Raw genomic sequence first — 22,780 nt, forward strand, 5'->3', positions numbered from 1 at the left:
TCATATATCATGGACAGTTGAAGCCCTATAAAGTTGTGCCTTAGGCCTATATATATATATATATAGATATATATATATATATATATATATAATAAGTGTCTATATGGTCACATATTTCAGTGTATATAGAATGCATGTACTAGTGTATATATACACAGTATATATGCACTTATCAAGGAAGTAGGGGTGCATGTGCATGAGCATAGCATTGTATATATATACATTCATAATTGTATATAACTGATAACAAGCAACTATATACACGTATAAACATATCAGTTTATACATATCGTATAAACACTCACATCAGTCCATATATAACATACACATGTGTATTATATATATCTGGGAGTGTGAGTGTTAGTGTGAGTGTGTGTGTGAGTGTGAATGTGAATGTGTGTGAGTGTGAGTGTGTGCGTGAGTGAGTGTGTATGTGTGTGTGTGTGAGAGTGTGAGTGTGTGTGGGTGTAGTATATAAATCAGTGTACATATACGTTCGCAACTGTATAAATTGATAATAAGTGTATATATGGTCATACACATCAATGTATATAAAAAAATATATATTAATGCACTGTATATAAACAGTTATGCACTTTATGTATACACACATATCAGTATATACATATCGTATATATAAACATATCATACACACACACATCAATGTATTTTATACATACTAATAACTAATGTATTATATGGTTATATGCATATGTATATATATATATATATACACTGAAAATAACGGTATATCTTACTATACATTAATACATAAACAAATTGTGTTAATAACTGTACATATCACTAATAATAAGTATATACATGGTCTTATACATTAGTGTATATATAAACCCTTTAAACATATGAATAAGAGTGAGCATATATACATTTTGGTGGACATATATGCTAATAACTGTATAAAATGATAAAAGGTGTCTATATGGTCATTTATATCGATCTATATAGAAATATATGTAAGTACTATCAATGCGTAGGGGTGCATGTGTGTGAGTATATCAGTGTATATATAACTGATAGCAAGTTTATACATAAACGTATAACCATATCAGTATATGCATATCGTATATATACACATTATATATAAATATAAACAGGTAATAAGTACATGGAATGCATGTATGTGCACATATGCGTGCGTATATACTTTGATATTTGTATATAACTGATAGCAAGCAACTGTATGCATAGACGCATAACTATATCAGTATATACATATCGTATATGTGTATATAAACACACATCTGTCCATACACAACACGTATATATGTGCAATATATATATCTGAGTGTGAGTGTGAGTGTGTGAGTATGAGTGTGTGAGTGTGAGTGTGAGTGTGAGTGTGAGTGTCTGTGGGTGTAGTACATAACTCAGTCTACATATATACACCTTCATAACTGTATATGCACTAATTAATGCGTAAGGGTGTATGTGCGTACGCATATCAGTGTATATGTACATTGATAATTGTAAATAACTGATAGCAAGCAACAGTATATATAGGCGCATACATATGTCAATATATACATATTATATATACACACATCAGTCCGTACACAACACACATATATATATAATATATAGAAATATCTTTGAGTGAGTGAGTGTGACTGTGAATGTGAGTGTGAGTGAGAGTGAGTGCACGTGTGTGTGTGTGTGGGTATATGGATGTAGTATATAAATCTGTGTACATATCATAAACATGCACACATCAGTCCATACACAATACGCATATATGTGTAATATATATCTGTGAGTGTGAGTGTGACTGTGAGTATGTGTGTGACTGTGAGTGTGAGTGTAAATGTGAGTACGTGTGTGTGTGGGTGTAGTATATAAATCAGTGTACATATATGTTCATAACTGTTTATATGTTCATAACTGTATATATACAGTCATGCACTTCACAAATATATGTATATCAGTATATACACATATTCTATACAGACATCACACGCATATCAATGTATTTTTTACACACTAATAATAGTATATACAGCTGATACTTAATGTATACGTACACGCATAAACATATCAGTATATACATATCGTATATATACAAACATCAAAATACACAACAAGCATATATGTGTATATATATATATTTGTATATGACCATATATACACTTATTATCAGTTTATACAGTTATTAACGTATATGTACACTAATTTATATACTCCACACACACATTTATATATATACTACACATATATGTATGTTGTGTATGGACTAATGTGAGTATATTTACTATATATTTATGCGTGTATGTATACACTTGCTCGCTATCACTTATATACAATTATACATATATATATATATACTGATATGCGCACGTAGATGCACCCTTACGCGTTGATTATTAAATATATATTGTATATGTAAGTATGTATATACATGCATTTTATATACACTGATATATATGATAATATAGATACTTATTAGCAGTTTATATGTATATATATACAGTGTTTAATATACTATATATATATACTGATACATTCATGTGTGCATGTAAACACTTACTGTCATTAACATATATAGTATTTATATATACGATATGTATATATTGATATATTTATACGTGTATGTATACACTTGTTATCTGTTACATATACCCTGATATGCACACGCATATGCATCTTTATGCATTGATAAGTTCATACATATATTACGTATACACTGATATATATGAGCATATAGACACTTATTATCAGTTTATCAGTTATTAACTTATATGTACACTGATATATATATACGCACACTCAAACGCATATGCATAATGTATAAGATAGTCTATCATAATTGGGTATTTAGCATACCCAATTCATCAAGAGAAGAAACCCATTCTTATGCTGAATTCTATGTAAAGAAATATGAAATTTTGCCTCGGCTTATTACTATATAAACTAATAATAAGTGTATATACTATATAAACTAGTAATAAGTGTATATCTGGTTATATACATCAATGTATAAAGAAATGTATATATTAATGCACTATATACATACAGTAATGAACTTTATACATACACATCAGTATATACATATCGTATATATAGCTGATAACTAATGTATAGTACTATGCATCAGTATATATATATACACTGAAAACAATGGTATATATTGTTATACATCAATACGTATACAAAAATTGCTCCTAACTGTATATATCACTGATAAAAAGTATATACATGGTCTTATACATTAGTGTATATCTAACCTATTTATATATAGACATATGAGTGTGCATATACATATCAGTGTACATATACGCTAATAACTGCATAAAGTGATAATACGTATCTATATGGTCATATATATCAGTGTATATAAAAATGTATCTGTGAACTATCAACGCGAAAGGGTGTATCTGCGTGTGTATACCAGTGTACATATAACTGCTAGAAAGTTTATATATACACGAATAAACATATCAATATATACATATCGTATATATACACACTGTATACATTATATATAAAGTGCTAATAAGTATCTACAAGGTAAAGAGATCCGCGTCGATGATAAGTTTCTTTCATGCTTGTTAATTACAAGCAAACTCGATGAAGATTAACCTCATCAATAACAATAAGAACAAGTACAAATAAGATAAAAAAATTTAGATGGATTATCACAATTGGGTATTTAGCATACCCAACTCGTCAAGAGAAGAAACCATTCTTATGCCTAATTCTATATATAATAATATGGAATTTCGCCTCAGCATATCTGATTATAGGTGATAGCTAGAAGTAGTGATTCAAAAAGCGGACCGCTTAGCGTAGGCAGGCACCCAACGCCCAGCCCAAGGCCTGCTCCCCACTTGGGCGATATGGAACCCACCTAGCCGGGTGCCCGCCCAGAGGTGGAAATTTCTTATTTTTTTAAGTTGACAAAAATTGATCAAACCATCACCCATTGATATTAGATTTAAGTTTTGATGTTTTATAAATCTATTGGGAGGTTTTGTAGAAAATTTTGAGTCTTTAAAAGCATCTTTGACTGGGCATCCTTGTTGGATTTGACTTGGCCGCCTAGGTTCTGGGTGCCCCCTCTTAGGCGCTGAGCGTCATGGACCCCCCAAGCCGCCTAAGACCCACCTAGCGCTTTTTGAAACACTGGCCAGATGAAATAATCTCTAGCTTTAATACCTAATTTTATCACAATTTGAAAAATTGTATATGCAAGGAAAAGTCATTCAAAGGGAAGATAATGATTCGAATAAAAAAAATTTAGAGAAAAATAATAAACAATTAGCAGGGGGGCTAGGTTAATTCACCTTTCTGGCTGCAACAGCCACCTGTGCATTCATATACATATCGATGTACATATACGCTAATAACTGTAAAAACTGATAAAAAGTGTCTATATGCGCTATCAATGCGTAAGGGTGCATATACGAGAGCATATAAGTGTGTATGTTTGTGACTGTGTTTGTGTTTATGTTTGTGAGTGAGTGTGAGTACAAGTGTGTGTGTAGTATATAAATTAGTGTACATATACGTTAATACATGTATAAATCGAAAATAAGTGTTTATATAGTCATTTACATCAATGTATATAGATCAATGTACATATACATTAATACATGTATAAATTGAAAATAAGTGTATATATAGCCATTTACATCAATGTATATATATCAGTGTACATATACGTTAGTACATGTATAAATTGAAATAAATGTATATATGGCCATTTTTATACATAATAAAGATGTAAACCACAAGTAAAGCTTCAGAAAATTCAAACGAAATTTGCATGAAAGAAGCAAGAGTGTGTGTTAAGAAAAATATATATAATAAAATTGCAAACCACAAGTAAAGTTCTAAAAAATACACTCTTTATTTGCATGAAAGAAGCAAGGGCAGTATTATATTCGAGAAGAAAGAACCATTAAGCAAATCAAGCTAGCAAGATCAAGATCTCAAATATCGATTGACGTAAGGAGATCCGCCTAGATGATAAGTTGCTTTCAAGCTTGTTGATTAACAAGAAAACTTGATGAAGATGAATCTCAACAATAATAATAAAAAATAGCACAAATAAGATAAAAAATTAACATGGATTATCACAATTGGGTATTTAGCGTACCCAATTCATCAAGAGAAGAAACGCATTCCTATGCCTAATTCTATACAAAGTAATATGGAATTTCACGAGGCATATCAGATTAAAGGTGATAGTATATATATTTGTGAGTGTCAGTGTGATTGTGAGTGAGTGTGAGTGTGAGTGTGAGTGTATGTGTGAGTGCGAATGTGTGTGTGAGCGTGAGCGTGAGCGTGAGTGTGAGTGCGTGTGTGTGTGTAGTATAAAAATCAGTGTACGTATACGCCAATAAAGGCATAAACTGTATAAACTGATAATATTCGCTAAAAACTGTATAAACTGATAATAAGTGTCTATATAGTAATATATATCAGTATATATAAAAATATATGTATGCACTATCAATGCGTAAGGGTGCATGTGCATGCACATATCAGTGTTTATAAATAACAAGTGCATACATAATAAACATATCCGTATATGCATATCTTATATCGACAGACTGTATATATATATATATAAACTATTAATAATATATATAGAATGCATGTATTAGTATACACATACACAATATACATGCACTTATCAATGCATAACGGTGCATGGGCGTGTGCATATTTGTGTATATATACATTGATAATTGTATATAACTGAAAGCAAGCAATTGTACATATACTCGCATAAACATATCAATATAAACACATCGTATATATTCACATACAGTCCATACACAATACGTAAACATGTGTAGTATATATATTTGTGAGTGTGTATGAGTGAGTGTGAGTGTGAGTGTGAATGTGAGTGTATATATGTGTGTGTATGAGTGAGTGGTGAGTGTGAGTGTAAGTGTGAGTGAGTGTGTGTGTAATATATAAATTCATGTACATATACGTTAATAACTGTATGAACTGATACATCAATATATATAGAAATATATATTTTAGCGCATTGTATCGATACAGTTACGCACTTTACACACACACATATCAGTATACACACATCGAATATATACAAACATTACACACACACATATCAATGTATTTTTTACACATAAATAGCTGTATATACACCGAAAATAATGATATATATTGCTATACATCCATACGTACACAAATTATTCTAATAATTGTATATATCACTGATAATAATAATACATGGTCTTATACATTAGTGTATATATAAACCCTTTATACACGTACATATGAGTGTGCATATATATATATCAATGTACTTATATCAGTTTATACAAAAACTGCAAGCAAAAGTATACATACACGCATAAACATATCAGTATATACATATCATATATATGCACACATCAATCCATACACAATACGCATATATGTGTAGTATATATATCTGCGAGTGCGAGTGTGAGTGCGATTGTGAGTGCGAGTGCGAGTGCGAGTGTGAGTGTGAGTGTGAGTGTGTGTGTGAGTGAGTGAGAGTGAGAGTGAGAGTGTGTGTGAGTGTGTGTGTGTGTATGTGTGAATGTGAGTTTGAGTCTAAGTGTGTGTGTAGTACATAAATCAGTATACATATACGTTAGTAACTGTATAAAATGATAGTAAGTGTATATATAGCCATATACTTAAATGTCCATAAAAAAGTATATATTAGTGCACTGTATATAAACAATTATGCACTTTATACATACATATCAGTATATACACATCGTATATAAACAGACATCACGCACACATCAATGTATTTTTTACACACTAATAACCCTCTATATATAGCAAATAACTAATGTCTTGTATGTGTACACTAATACATGCATTCTATCTATATTAATATATATGATCATAGAGACATTTATTAGCAGTTTATATAGATATATACAGCATGTATATATAAGATACATATATACTGATATGTTTATGTGTGTATGTATAAACTTACTATCAGTTACATATACACTGATATGCACACACATGCACCCTTACGCATTGATAGTGCATACATACATTTCTATATAAACTGATTGATAAATACGACCATATAGACACTTTTTATCCGCTATATATACAGTTATTAGTGTTTAAAAAATACATTCATGTGTGTGTGTGCAAAGTGCATAACTGTATCTCTATAATGCACTAATATATACATTTATATATACATTAACATATATGACTATATATAGATACACTAATGATGTTTATACAGCTATTAATGTGTATATGTACACTGATTTATGTACAATGATGTTTATACGTGTGTTTATACTTGCTATCAGTTATATATACATCGATATGCGCACACATGTGCATCCTTACGCAATGATAAGTTCATACATACATTTCTAGATAAGTTTATACAGTTATTAGCATATATGTACATATTTATAAAGTTATTAGCGTAGATGTACATATCAACGCACAGTCATATGCATTTGTATAAAGTACTTATACAAACACTAAATTATAAGATTATGTCTATACTTATTTTAAGTGATATATACAGTTATTAGAACAAACATATCATATATATACACACATCAGTCCATATACAACACGCATGTGTAGTATATATATATATATCTGTGTAGTACATATATATATATGTATATCTGCGTGTGTTTGTGTATTATATATATATGTATGTGTATATATATGTGTGTGAACGTAGTATATATATTTATATATATTTATATATATATATATATATTTAAATACATTTATAAATATATATATATATATATATATATATATATATATATACGTGTGTGTGTGCAGTATATAAATCAGTGTACATATACGCTAAGAACTGTATAAACTGATAAATATATATATGGTCATATACATCAATGTATATAAAAATATATATATCAGTGTACATATACGCTAATAACTGTATAACCGGCTAATAAATGTATATATGGTCATCTACATCAACGTAGATAGAAATACATATATTAGTGCACTATATATATACTGTTATGCAGTTTACGCATACATCAGTACATACACATCATATATATACAGACATCACGCACGCACATATCGATGTATTTTTTACACGCAAATAACTGTATATATAGCTGTTAACTAATGTAATGTACGGTGATATGCATCAATATATATATATATATATATATATACATTGACAACAATGGTATATATTGTTATACATCAATGCGTACACAAAATGTGCTAACTCTATATATCATTGATAATAAGCCATGCTCTTATACATTAGTGTATATATAAACACTTTATACAAATGCATATGAATGTACGTATATACATATCAATGTACATATACGTTAATAACTGTATAAATTGATAATAAGTGTCTATTTGGTAATATATATCACTGCATATAGAAATGTGTATATGAAGTTATCAATGCGTAAGGGTGCATGTGCGTGCGCATATATGACTGATAGCAAGTGCATATACATTGATGTATATGACCATCAATACACTTATGACCAGTCTATACAGGTTTTTGCATATATGTACACATATTTACATACACACACAGATATATATATATATATATACATACTACACATATATACATGTTGTATATATAATTATTAGGACTATTTGTATATGTATTGATTTATAAAACATATATTATTGTTTTCAGTGAATATTTATATATATATATACATAAATTCTGATGCATATAACCATATAATACTTTAATTATCAGCTATATATACACTTGTTAGTGTGTAAAAAATACATTGATATGTGTGTGTGATGTTTGTATATATATATGAAGTGTATATACTGAAATGGGTATATGGATAAAGTGCATAACTGTATATAGAGCAAATTACATACATTCATATACACATTCATGTATATGACTATACATACACTTACTATCAGCTTATACACATACATAACATATATATATATTACACATAAATGTGTGTTATTAATGTATATATGCACAGGATATACGCATACAGATGCACCCTCACGCGTTGTTAAGTGCATATATATTTTGCATGTAGTATACCAATGCATACATTCTATATACACTAATATATATGACCATATAGATACTTATTAGCAGTATATATATATAGTGTGTATATATATCGGACATGTATGTACCGATATGTTTGTATGTGTATATATACACTTGCTATCAGTTATATATACGTTGATATGTGGCAAATGCACCCTTATGCATTGCTAAGTTCAAACATACATTTTTAAATGCACTGATATATATGACCATATAGATACTTATTATCAGTTTATCATTTATTATCAGTTTATATAATTATAAATATATGTATACACTGATATGTATATATGCAAACTCATATGGATATGTATAAAGTGGTTATACATACACTAATGTAAAAGACCATTTATGTATATAGAATGCATGTATTAGTGTATACACAATATATATATATATATATATATATACACACATCAACGCATAATGGTGCATGTACGTGCGTATATCAGTGTATATATACACACATCAACGCGTAATGGTGCATGTACGTGCGTATCAGTGTATATAAAAGATTGCAAGCAAGTGTATACGTACATGCAAAACATATCAGTATATACTTATCATATATATACTCACATTAGTCTATACACAACATGCATATATGTGTAGTATATGGATATATTTATATGTATTTGTGTGTAAATCAATGAACATATACGTTAATAACTGTATAAATTGATAATAAGTGTATATATGGCCATATACATCAATATATATAGAAATGTTTATATAAGTACACTTTATATATGTAGTTATGCACTTTACATACACGTATCAGTATATACACATCGTACATATATACAAACATCACATACACATACACATCAATGTATTTTTTACACAATAATTGTATATGTAGCTGATATTAATGTATAAAATGGTTATATGCATCCGTATATACACTGAAAATAATGATATATATTGGTATACATCAATATGTATACAAATTGTGCTAATAACTATATATATCACAGAGACTAAGTAAGCCATGAGCTTATACATTAGTGTATAAATAAACACTTTATATATATGTATATAAGTATGCGTATATATATATCAGTGTACATATACTTTAATAACTGTATAAAATGATAACGAATGTATATAAGGTCATATATATCAATGTATATAAAAATGTATGTATGAACTTATCAATGCATAAGGGTGCATGTGTGTACACATATCAGCGCATATATCACTGATTATTAGTTTATACAATTAATATCATATATGTACATGGATTTATATACAACACAGACACAGACATGCATGTTGTGTATGGATTAATGCATATGATATGTTTATGCGTGTATATATACACTTGCTTGCTATCAGTTATATGCAATTGTCAATGTATATGATCATTAAAATACTACATATATACAGTGCACAACACTACACATACATACGTGGTGTTTGGACTGATGTGTACATTTATACGATATGTATATAATGATGTGTTTATGCGTGTAGATATATAGTTCTTTGATATCAGTTATATACAATAATCTATATATATATATATATATTGATATGTATACATGCATGCACCCTCACGTCTTGATAAGTGCATATATACAGTGTATGTGTAACTAATACATACATTTTATATACACTGGTATATATGACCATAAAGACACTTATTAGCAGTTTATATATATATATATATATATATATATATATATATATATATATACACTTGCTACCAGTTATACACACTGATATGCTCATGCACATGCGCCCCTACGCATTTATACATACATTTATAAAGTGTTTCTAAATACACTAATGTATAAGACCGTGTATATACTTATTATACACGGTCTTAGCACAGTTATTAGCATAATTTGTGTACGTATTGATTTATAGAAATGTCATTATATTAAGTGAATATATATATACTGATGCATATAACCATACACTACATTAATTATCAGTTATATATACAATTATTAGTGTAAAAGATACATTTATATGTGTGAGGTCAGTATATATACGCTAATAACTGTAAAAACTGATATAAGTGTCTATATGGTCATAGATATCAGTGTATATAGAAATGTATGTATGCACTACCAATGCGTAAGCGTGCATGTACGCGCACATATCAGTGTTTATAAACACCTGGATAATTGTATATAACTGATAGCAAGCAACTATATACATACTCTTATAAACATATTAGTATATACATATCGTATATACACACATATCAGTCCATATATAACATGCAAATATCTGTAGTATATAAATCTGAGTGTGAGTGTGTGTGGTGTAAGTGTTAGTGTCAGCGTGTGTGAGTGTGAGTGTGTAAGTGTGAGTGTGAATGAACGTGAGTGTGCAGTATATAAATCAGTGTACCTATACGTTAATAACTGTATAATAAGTGTATATATGATCATATACATCAATGTGTATACACACATAACAGTATATACACATTGTATATAGACAGACGTCACACACACATCAATAAACGTGTTACACACTAATAACTGTAAAAATAGCTAATAACTAAGGTATTATATGGTTATATGCATCAATATATAAAAATACTGAAAACAATGGTATATAATGTTATATATTAATACATACACAAATTGTGCTAATAATTATATATATCACTGATAATAAGTATATTCATGGTCTTATATATTAATGTATATATAAACTATTTATACATATGCAAATGAGTGTGCATATATACATACCAATGTACATATACACTAATAACAATATAAACTATTATGAATTTATAAAAGGGATTAAATATATCATTCATTATTTTTTGGAATTCAGATGGAGCATTTTATATACTACACACACACACATATATATATATGTAAACTACGCATATATGTGTTGCGTTTGGACTGTTGAGTGTATGCACATACGAGATGTATATACTGATCTGTTTATGTGCGTATTTATACAGTTGCTTACTATCAGTTATACACAATAATCATTTAATATATACACTGATATGCGCACGTACATGTACCCTTACACGTTGATAAGTGCATATATACTGTGGATATGTACACTAATACATGCATTTTTTATACACTGACATATATGCCCAAAGAGACTTATTAGCAGTTTATATATATAGTGTGTTTATATATGATATGTATATATTGATAGGTTTATGCATGTGTATATATACATTTGCTATCAATTATATATATGCTGATATGCGCATACATATGCACCGTTATGCATTCACAAGTTCATACATACTTTTCTATATACAGTGATATCTATGACCATATAGACACTTATTATCAGTTTATACAGTTATTAGCGTATATATACACTAATATGTATATACGCACACTCATATGCATATGTATAACGTGTTTATATATACACTCATATATAAGATCTTTTATATACTTATTATCAGTGATATATATAGTTATCAGTACAAACATATCACATACATACACGTAAGACCATACAAACACACACATATATGTAGTATATATATGTGTATATAGTACATAAATCAGTGTATATACACGCTAATAACTATATAGACTGATAATAAGTACATACACGATCATATACATCAATGTATATAGAAATATATATATTAGTGTTATATATACAATTATAAATCAGTCTACATATACGCCAATAACTGTATATACTGATAATAGGTATATATATGGTCATCTATATCAATGTATATAGAAATATATATATACAGTTATGCAGTTTACACATACTGTTTGTATATAGACATCGTATATATACGAACATCACACACACACATACACATCGATGTACTTTTTATGCACAAACAACTGTATATATAGCTGATAACTAGTATATAGTAATGACATCAATATATATACACATTAAAAACAATAGTATATATTGCTTTACAACAATACCGACATAAAATGTGCTAATAACTGTATATATCACTGATAAGTAATATATATTAGTGCGTATATACATATCAATGTACATATACGTTAATAACTGCATAAACTGATAACAAGTGTCTATATGACAATATAACTCATTGTATATATAAATGTATATATAAACTTATCAATGCATAAGGGTGCATATGCGTGCGCATATTAGGGCATATATAACTGATAGTAAGTATATATACATTAATGTACAAGACCATATATATACTTATAACCAGCTTGTATAGTTTTTAGCGTAGATGTATACTGATTTATATACAACACATACATATATATATTATATACATATATGTGTTGTGTATGGACTGATGTGTATATATACGATATGTTTATGCTTGTATGCATACACTTGTTTGATATACATTGTATATACACACTAATATGTGTACATAGATACACCCTTACGCATTAATAAATGTATATATACTGTGTATGTCTGTATCTATAAACTAACACATGCATTCTATGTGTACTGATATATATCACTATGTAGATACTTATTAACAATTTACAATATATATACAATGTTTATATATACGATATGCATATACTGATATGTTTACGTACTTTGATATGGGGACACACATGCACTCTTATATATTGAAAAATTCATACGTACATTTCTATATACACTGATATATATGACCATATAGACACTTATTATCAGTTTATACAGTTATTAAAGTATATGTACACTGATATGTATATACGCACACTCATATGTATATGTATAATGTGTTTACATATATATTAATATATAAGACTATGTGCATACTTATTATCAATGATAGATACAGTTATTAAAACAATTTATGTACATAATGATGTATAACAATATATACCATAGTTTTAAGTGTATATATATAAATTACTTATATATTTATTAGTGTGTAAAAACTACATTGATATGTGTATGTAATGTTTGTATATATACGATGTGTATATACTGATATGTGTATGTGTAAAGTTTATAATTGCATATATACAGTGCACTAATATATATTTCTATATCTATTGATGTAACATGATCATATAACTACGTATTATCAATTTATACAGTTACTAGCGTATATATACACTGATTTATATACTACACATACACGCACATACATATATGTTTATATATAAAAACTACAATAATATGTGTGTTGTGTATAGGCTATTGTGCGTATATATATGATATGAATATACTGATATGTTTATGCGTGTAAGCATAAACTTGCTTGTTATCAGTTATATACACTAGTCAATGTTATATACACTGATATGTGCTAACACATGCACGCTTACGAGTTGATAAGTGCATATATAACGTGTATCGGTACATTAATATCATGTATTTTATATACACTGATATATATAACCATAGAGAAACTAATTAGCAATTTATATAGATATATACAGTGTGTAATATCTAAGATATGTATATACTGATATATTTATGTGTGTATGTACATACCTGCTATTTGTTATTATGATCTTATACATTAGTGTACATATAAACCATTTATATATATGCATGTGTGTACAAACATATCAACGCACATATATGTTAATAACAGTATAAACTGATAACGGTATATATAGAAATGTATGTCAACGCCATCAATGTGTAAGAGTGCAGGTGCATACACATCAGCGTATATATAACTGCGAGCAATTTTATACATATACACATACACATATCGGTATCTACATATCCTATATATAGACACATAAACTGCTAATAAAGGTCTATATGATCATATATATCAGTGTATATAGAATTCATGTATTAATGTATACATACACTGTATATATGCATTTATCAACGCGTAAGGGTGCATGTTCATGCGCATATAAATGTACATATACATTGATAATTGTATATAACAGATAGCAAGCAACTGTATATATACATGTATAAAAATATCAGTTTATACATATCGTATATATATACACATCAGTCCATACACCACGCATATATGTGTGGTATATATATCTATGAGAGTGAATGTGAGTGTAAGTGTGAGAGTGAGTGTGAGTGTGAATATGAGTGTAGTATATAAATCAGTGTACATATAAGTTAACAACTGTATAAACTGATAATCAGTGTATATATGGTCATATACATCAATGTATATAGAAACGTTTATATTAGTGCATTGCATATAGACAGTTATGCACTTTACATACAAACATATCAGTATATATGCTCATCGGATATATATATAGAAAACACACACACACACATACATCAAGGTTTATTTTACACACTAATAATTGTAAATATAAGAGATAACTAATGTGTTGTAAGGTTATATGCATTAGTATATATATACACTAAAAACAATGCTATATATAGCAATACATAAATACAAATACAAATTGTGCTAATAAATGTATATATCATAGATAATAACTATATACATGGTCTTATATATTACTATATAAAAAAACCTTTTATACATATGCTTATGAGTGTGCATTTATATAAACATATACGCTAATAACATTATAAATTGATAATAAGTGTTTATATGGTCATATATATCAGTGTATATAGAAATGTATGTATGCACTATCAATATAAAAATGTGCATGTACGTACGTATAGCAATCTATATATCAGTGATAGCAAGTTTATACATACATGCATAAACATATCAGTATATACATATCGTATGTACATACACATTGTATGTATATATATAACCAGCTAATAAGTGTTTATATGGTTATAATATATATTAGTGTATCTAAACTGCATGTATTAGTGTAAACATACAAAATATATAGGCACTTTTCAATATACAAAACTAATAGCAAGCAACTATATATATACACGCATAAATATATCAGTATATACATATCGTATATATACAAACATCATACCAAACACAACACATATGTGTAGTATATATATCGGTGAGTGAGTGTGAGTGTGACTTTGAGTAGGAGTAAGAGTGGGAGTGCGTGTGTTTGTGCGAGTGTCAGTGTCAGTTTCAAGGTCAATGTAGTCAGTGTGTGTGAGTGTGTGTGAGTGTGAGTGTGAGTGTGAGTGTGAGGGTGAATGTAAGTGTGTGAGTGTGAGTGTGAGTGTGAGTGTGAGTGTGTATATACGAGTGTGAGTGTGAGTGTGAGTGTGAGTGTATGTATATGTAGTATATAAATCAGTATACATATACGTCAATAACTATATAAACTGATAATAAATGTAAAAATGATAATATACATCAAGGTATATAGAAATATATATATTAGTGCACTGTATATATACAGTTATGTACTTTACACATACACATATATCCGTATATACACATCGTATATATACTGACATCACACAGATATATACACACATAAAAATGTATTTTTTATACACTAATAACTGTATATGTAGCTGATAACTAATGTATTGTACAGTTAAAAAAAAGTTAATAAAATTACAAACCACAAGTAAAGCTCCAAAAAATTCACTCCATATTTGCAAGAAAGACGCAAGAGTGTGTGCGTCAAGAAAAAGTTCATTTTTTGAAGCTTTACTTGCGGTTTGTAATTTTATTCACTCCATATTTGCATAAAAGAAGAGCAGTACAATACTAGAGAAGAAAGAACCATTAAGCAAATCAAGCTTGCAAGACCAAGATCGCAAATATCAAAGAACGTAAAGAGCTCCGCCTCGATGATAAGTTGCTTCCGTGCTTGTTGATTTACAAACGAACTCGATGAAGATGAAGCTCATCAATAATAATAAAAACAAGTACAAATAAGATAAAAAATTTAGGTGGACTATCACAATTGGGTATTTAGCATACCCGATTCATCAAGGGAAAAAACCCCTTTTTATGCTTAATTCATACAAAGTAATATGGAAATTCGCATAGGCTTGTCAGATTAGAGGTGATATCCAAACAAATAATCTCTAAAATAATCAAAAAGGAGGGGAGGGGAGGGGGGGGATCTGTACATTTACCTTCTTGGCTGCAACAGCCACCTATGCATTCATATACATATCAATGTGAATGTGAGTTTGAGAGTGTGTGTGGGTGTGAGTGTGTCAGTGTGTGCGTGTGTCAGTGTGTCAATGTGTATGTGTGTGTGTGTCTATGTGAGTGTGTGTGAATGTGAGTGTGAGTGAGTGTGAGTGTGAGTGTGAGTGTGAGTGTGAGTGTGTGTATGTGTGTGTGTGTTACGAAAAAGTTACTTAATAAATTTGCAAACCACAAATAAAGCTCAAGAAAATTCACTCCCTATTTGCATGAAAGAAGAAAGAGTGTGTGTTAAGAAAAAGTTACTTAATAAAGATGCAAACCACAAATAAATCTCCAGAAAATTCACTCTAGAAGAAAAATTCACTCCATATTTGCATGAAAGAAACAAGAGCAATACTTTACTAAAGATATGTTCATTTACCTTATGAGCTGCAATAGCCACCTGTGCATTCATATACATATCAATGTGCATATACGCTAATAATTGTATAAACTGATAAAAAGTATCAATATGGTCATATATATCAGTGTATATAAAAATGTATAAACTGATAAAAAGTGTCAATAGGGTCATATATATCAGTGTATATAAAAATGTACATATGCATTATCAATGCGTAAGGGTGTAAGTGCGTACGCATATCAGTGTATATATAACAGACAACAAGTTTATACATACACGCATAAACATATCAGTATATACATATCGTATATATACATACTGTATATATATGAACTGCTAATATATGTCAATGTGGTTAAAAATATCAATGTATATAAAATACATCATAGACAATATATATACACTTATCAACGCATAGGGGTATACAATGATTATTGTATATAATTGATAGCAAGAAACTGTATATATACACCCATAAATATATCAATATAAACATATCGTATATATATAGACATCAGTCCATATACAACACGCAAACATGTGTAGTATATATCAATGAGTGTGAATGTGAGTGTCAGTGTGTGAGTGAGTGTGAGTGTATGTGTGAGTGTGAGTGTGCGTGTATGTATGTGAGTGTGAATGTGAGTGTCAGTGTGTGAGTGTGAGTGTGAGTGTATAAGTGTGTGTGTGTGTGTGTGAGTGTGAGTGTGAGTGTGTGTGTGTACTGTAGGTGTGCGTATGTCAAAAAAAAGTCGATAAAATTACAAACCACAAGTAAAGCTCCAAAAAATTCACTCTATATTTGCATGAAAGAAGCAAGAGTGTGTGTATGTCAAGAAAAAGTTACTTGATAAAATTACAAAACACTAGTAAAGCTCCTGAAAATTCACTTCATATTTGCATGAAAGAAGCAAGAGCAGTAAGTATTATACCAAAGAAGAAAGAACCATTAAGCAAATCAAGCTTGCAAGATCAAGATCTCAAATATCGAATAACGTAAAGAGATCCGCCTTGATGATAAGTTACTTTCATATTTGTCGATTTACACGTAAACTCGATAGAGATGAAGCACATCAATGATAATAAAAACAAGTACAAATAAGAAAAAAAAAATAGATGGACTACTACAATTAGGTATTTAGCCTACCCAATTCATCAAGAGAAGAAACCCATTCTTGCGCTTAATTCTATACAAATTAATATGGAATTTCGCCTAGGTTTATCTGATTAGAGGTGATAGCCAGAAGAATTAATCTCCATCTTTAACGCCTGATTTTATCATAGTTTAGAAAATTACCTAGGGAAGGAAAAATCATACACAGGGACGATAATGATTCGAAGGGTAAAAATTGAGAGGAAAATAATAAAAAAGGGCGAAGGGGGGAGGGAGGGGGATCAGTTTATTTACCTTATTGGCTTCAACATCCATTTGTGCATTCATAAACATATCAACATACATCGACATTAAAAACTGTGTAAACTAGTAAAAAGTATCAATATAGCCACATATATCAGTGTATTTAAAAATGTAAATGTATGTATGCAATATGAATGCTTAAGGGTGCATGTGCGTACACATATCAATATATATAATTGATAACAAGTTTATAATACATGCAGAAACATATCAGTATATACAAACCATATATATACACATTGTATACATACACAGTATATATCCATTTATCAAGGCGTAAGGGTGCATGTGAGTGCGCATATCAATGTATACAACAGATAGCAAGCAACTGTATCCATACACAACACGCACACATGTGTAGTATATATATATGTGAGTGTGAGTGTGAGTGTGAGTGTATGTGTAGTATATAAATCAATGTATATATGCGTTAATAGCTGCATAAACTGATAATAAGTGTATATATGATCATATATATCAATGTATAAAAAAATTTATACATTAATGTACTGTATATAAAACTTTATGCACTTTACACATACACACATATCAAATATATACACATCGTATATATACAGATATCACACACACACACATATCAATGTATTTTTTACACACTAATAACTGTATATATTACAGATAACTAATGTATTGTATGCTTTATACACATCAATATATATGCACTGAAAACATTGATATATATTGCTATACATATATATACACAAATTGAGCTAATAACTGTATACATCACAGATAATAAGTACATACATGATCTTATACATTAGTGCATATATAAACCCTTTATAAATATGCATGAGTGTGCGTAAATATATTTCAGTGTACATATACACTCATTACTGTATAAACAAATAATAAATTTCTATATGGTCATATATATCAGTGTATATAGAAATATATGTATGCCCTATCAATGCGTAAAGGTGCATATGCGTCGCACATCAGTGTACATATAACTAATAGCAAGTTTATATATACATGTATAAACATATCAATATATACATATCCTTTATATGCACATATCCTTTATATGCACACTGAATATATCAGTATATACATGTCGTTTATATGTACATTGTGAGTGTGAGAGCGAGTGTGAGTGTGAATATCTGTGTGAGTGTGTGTGTGAGTGAGTGTGAGTTTTAGTTTGTGTGTGAGTGTGTATGTGTGTGTGTGTGTGTATGTGTGTGTGTGTGTGTGTGTGTGTGGTGTGTGTTGTGTATGTGTATGTGTACGTGTTAAGAAAAAGTGACTTAATAAAATTGTAAACCACAAGTAAGGCTCTAGAAAATTTACTCTGTATTTGCATGACAGAGGCAAGAGCAGTACTATACTACAGAAGAAAGAACCATTAAGCAAATCAAGCTTTCAAGTTCAAGATCTCAAATATCAAAAAACGTAAAGAGATCCGCCTCGATGATAAGTTGCATTCATGCTTGTTGAATTACAAGCAAACTCAATGAAGATGAAGCTCATCAACAATAATAAAAACAAGTACAGATATATGATAAAAACTTTAGATGGACTATCACAATTGGGTATTTTAGCATACCTAATACATCAAGAGAAGAAACCCATTCTTATGCCTAATTCTATACAAAGTAATATGGAATTTCACCTAGGCTTATTTGATTAGAGGTGATAACCAGAAGAAATAATCTCCTTCTATAATACCTGATTTTATCACAATTTGGAAATTGTATATGGTAGGAAAAATCATTCACAGAGAAGATAATGATTCGAATGGTAAGAATTGAGAGGAAAATAATCAAAAAGGAGGGGGCAGGGGGATCTGTCCCTTTACCTTGTTGGCTGCAACTGCCACCTGTGCTTTCATATACATATCAATGTACATCTACGCTAATAATTGTATAAACTGATAAAAAGTATATATATGGTCATAAACATCGGTGTATATAAAAATGTATATATGCACTATTAATGCGTAAGGGTGCATGTGCGTACGCATATCAGTGTATATATAACAGACAACAAGTTTATACATACACATATAAACATATCAGTATATACATATCGTATATATACACACTGTGTATATTTAAACTGTCAATATATGTCTTTATAGTCATATATATCAGTGTATAAAAGAATGCATGTATTAGTGTATACATACACAGTATATATGCACTTATCAACGCGCAAAGGTGCATGTGCGTGCATATATTAGTGCATACATATATTGATAATTGTATATAACTGATAACAAGCAATTGTGTACATACATATAACAATATCAGTATATACATATCGTATTATATATACACACATCAGTCCATACACACCACGCATATGTGTAGTATATATATCTGTGAGTGTGAGTGTGAGTGTGAGTGTGAGTGTGAGTGTGAGTGTGAGTGTGAGTGCTAGTGCTAGTGTGTGTGTGTGGGTGAGTGTGAGTGCGAGTGCGTGTGTAGTATACATATATGTTAATAACTGTATAAACTGATAAATACCGTATATATCGTCATATACACTAATGTATATATTAATGTATTGTATATATACAGTTACGCACTTTAAACATACACACATATCAATATATACACAGCGTATATATACAGACATCACACGCATACATATACACATATCAATGTATTTTTTACACACTAATAACTATATATGTAGCAGATAACTAATGTATTGTATGGTTATATGCATCAGTATGTATATATATACTAAAAACAATGGTCTATATTGTTATACATCAATTCGTACACAAATTGAGCGAATAACTATATATATCACTGATAATAAGTATATACATGGTCTTTTACATAAGCGTACATATAAACCTTTTATACATATGCATATGAATGTGCGTATATACATTTCATTGTACATATACACTAATAACTGTATAAACTGATAATAAGTGTCATATATGGTCATATATATCAGTGTATATAGAAATGAATGTATGCACTATCAATACGTGAGGGTGCCCATGTGTGTCGCATATTAGTGCATATATAACTGATAGCAAGGTTATACATATATATAAACATATCAATAAATACATATCATTTAACGCACACCGTATATACATATAAACTACTAATAATAGTCAATATGGTCAAATATATCAGTGTATATAGAATGCATGTATTAGTGTATACATACACATTATATATGCACTTATCCACGCGTTAGGGTACATGTGCGTGCGCATGTCAGTGTATATATACATCGATAATTGTATATAACTGATAGTAAGCAACTGTATACATATACGTAAAAACATATACATATCGTAAATATACACATCAGTCCATACACACCACGCATATGTGTAGTATACATATCTGTGAGTGTCAGTGTCAGTGTTAGTGTCTGTGTGAGTGTGAGTGTGAGTGTGTGAGTGTGTGAGTGTGTGTTTGTGTATATATGTGTTTGTGTAGTATATAAATCAATAAACATATAGGTTACTAACCGTATAAACTGATAATAAGTATATATATGATCAAATACATCAATGTATATATAAATGTATATATTTTAACACACTAATAAATGTTTATATACAATTATGCATTTTACACACTATGCACTATACACACAAACATATCAATATATACTCATCGCATCTATACAGCATCGCACACACACATCAATATTATTTTTACACACTAATAACTATATATATAGTTGATAACAAATGTACGAGTGTGAGTGTGAGTGTGAGTGTGAGTGTGAGTGTGAGTGTGAGTGTGAGAGTGTGTGTGTAGTATATAAATCAGTGTACATATATGTTAATAAATTTATAAACTAATAATAAGTGCATATATGGTCATATACATCAATGTATATAGAAATATAAACATTAAATGCATTGTATATATACAGTTATTTACACTGTATAAAACAGTGTACATATACGTTAATAAATTTTTAAACTAATAATAAATGTATATATGGTCATATACATCAATGTAT

At 29.2% G+C, this 22,780-nt stretch overlaps 1 long non-coding RNA gene across 7 annotated transcripts in view; it reads right to left on the minus strand.

The window, feature by feature from the left end:
• Window positions 1-22,780, minus strand: part of LOC148779084 (uncharacterized) — an 85,088-nt gene that overhangs the window by 57,374 nt on the left and 4,934 nt on the right. The window contains exon 4 of one of the 7 annotated variants that reach the window (XR_016048214.1): window positions 19,973-20,651. The exons of the other annotated variants lie outside the window; for them this stretch is intronic. This is a non-coding gene — a long non-coding RNA (uncharacterized LOC148779084). Of the gene's footprint in view, window positions 1-19,972; window positions 20,652-22,780 lie in introns of those variants that run through there. 7 annotated transcript variants of the gene reach the window in all.

The sequence above is a fragment of the Amborella trichopoda genome, chromosome 13 (genome assembly GCF_054954075.1).
Source record: "Amborella trichopoda isolate Santa Cruz 75 chromosome 13, AtrichopodaSantaCruz75HAP2 v2.0, whole genome shotgun sequence".
Classification (NCBI taxonomy): Eukaryota; Viridiplantae; Streptophyta; class Magnoliopsida; order Amborellales; family Amborellaceae; genus Amborella; species Amborella trichopoda.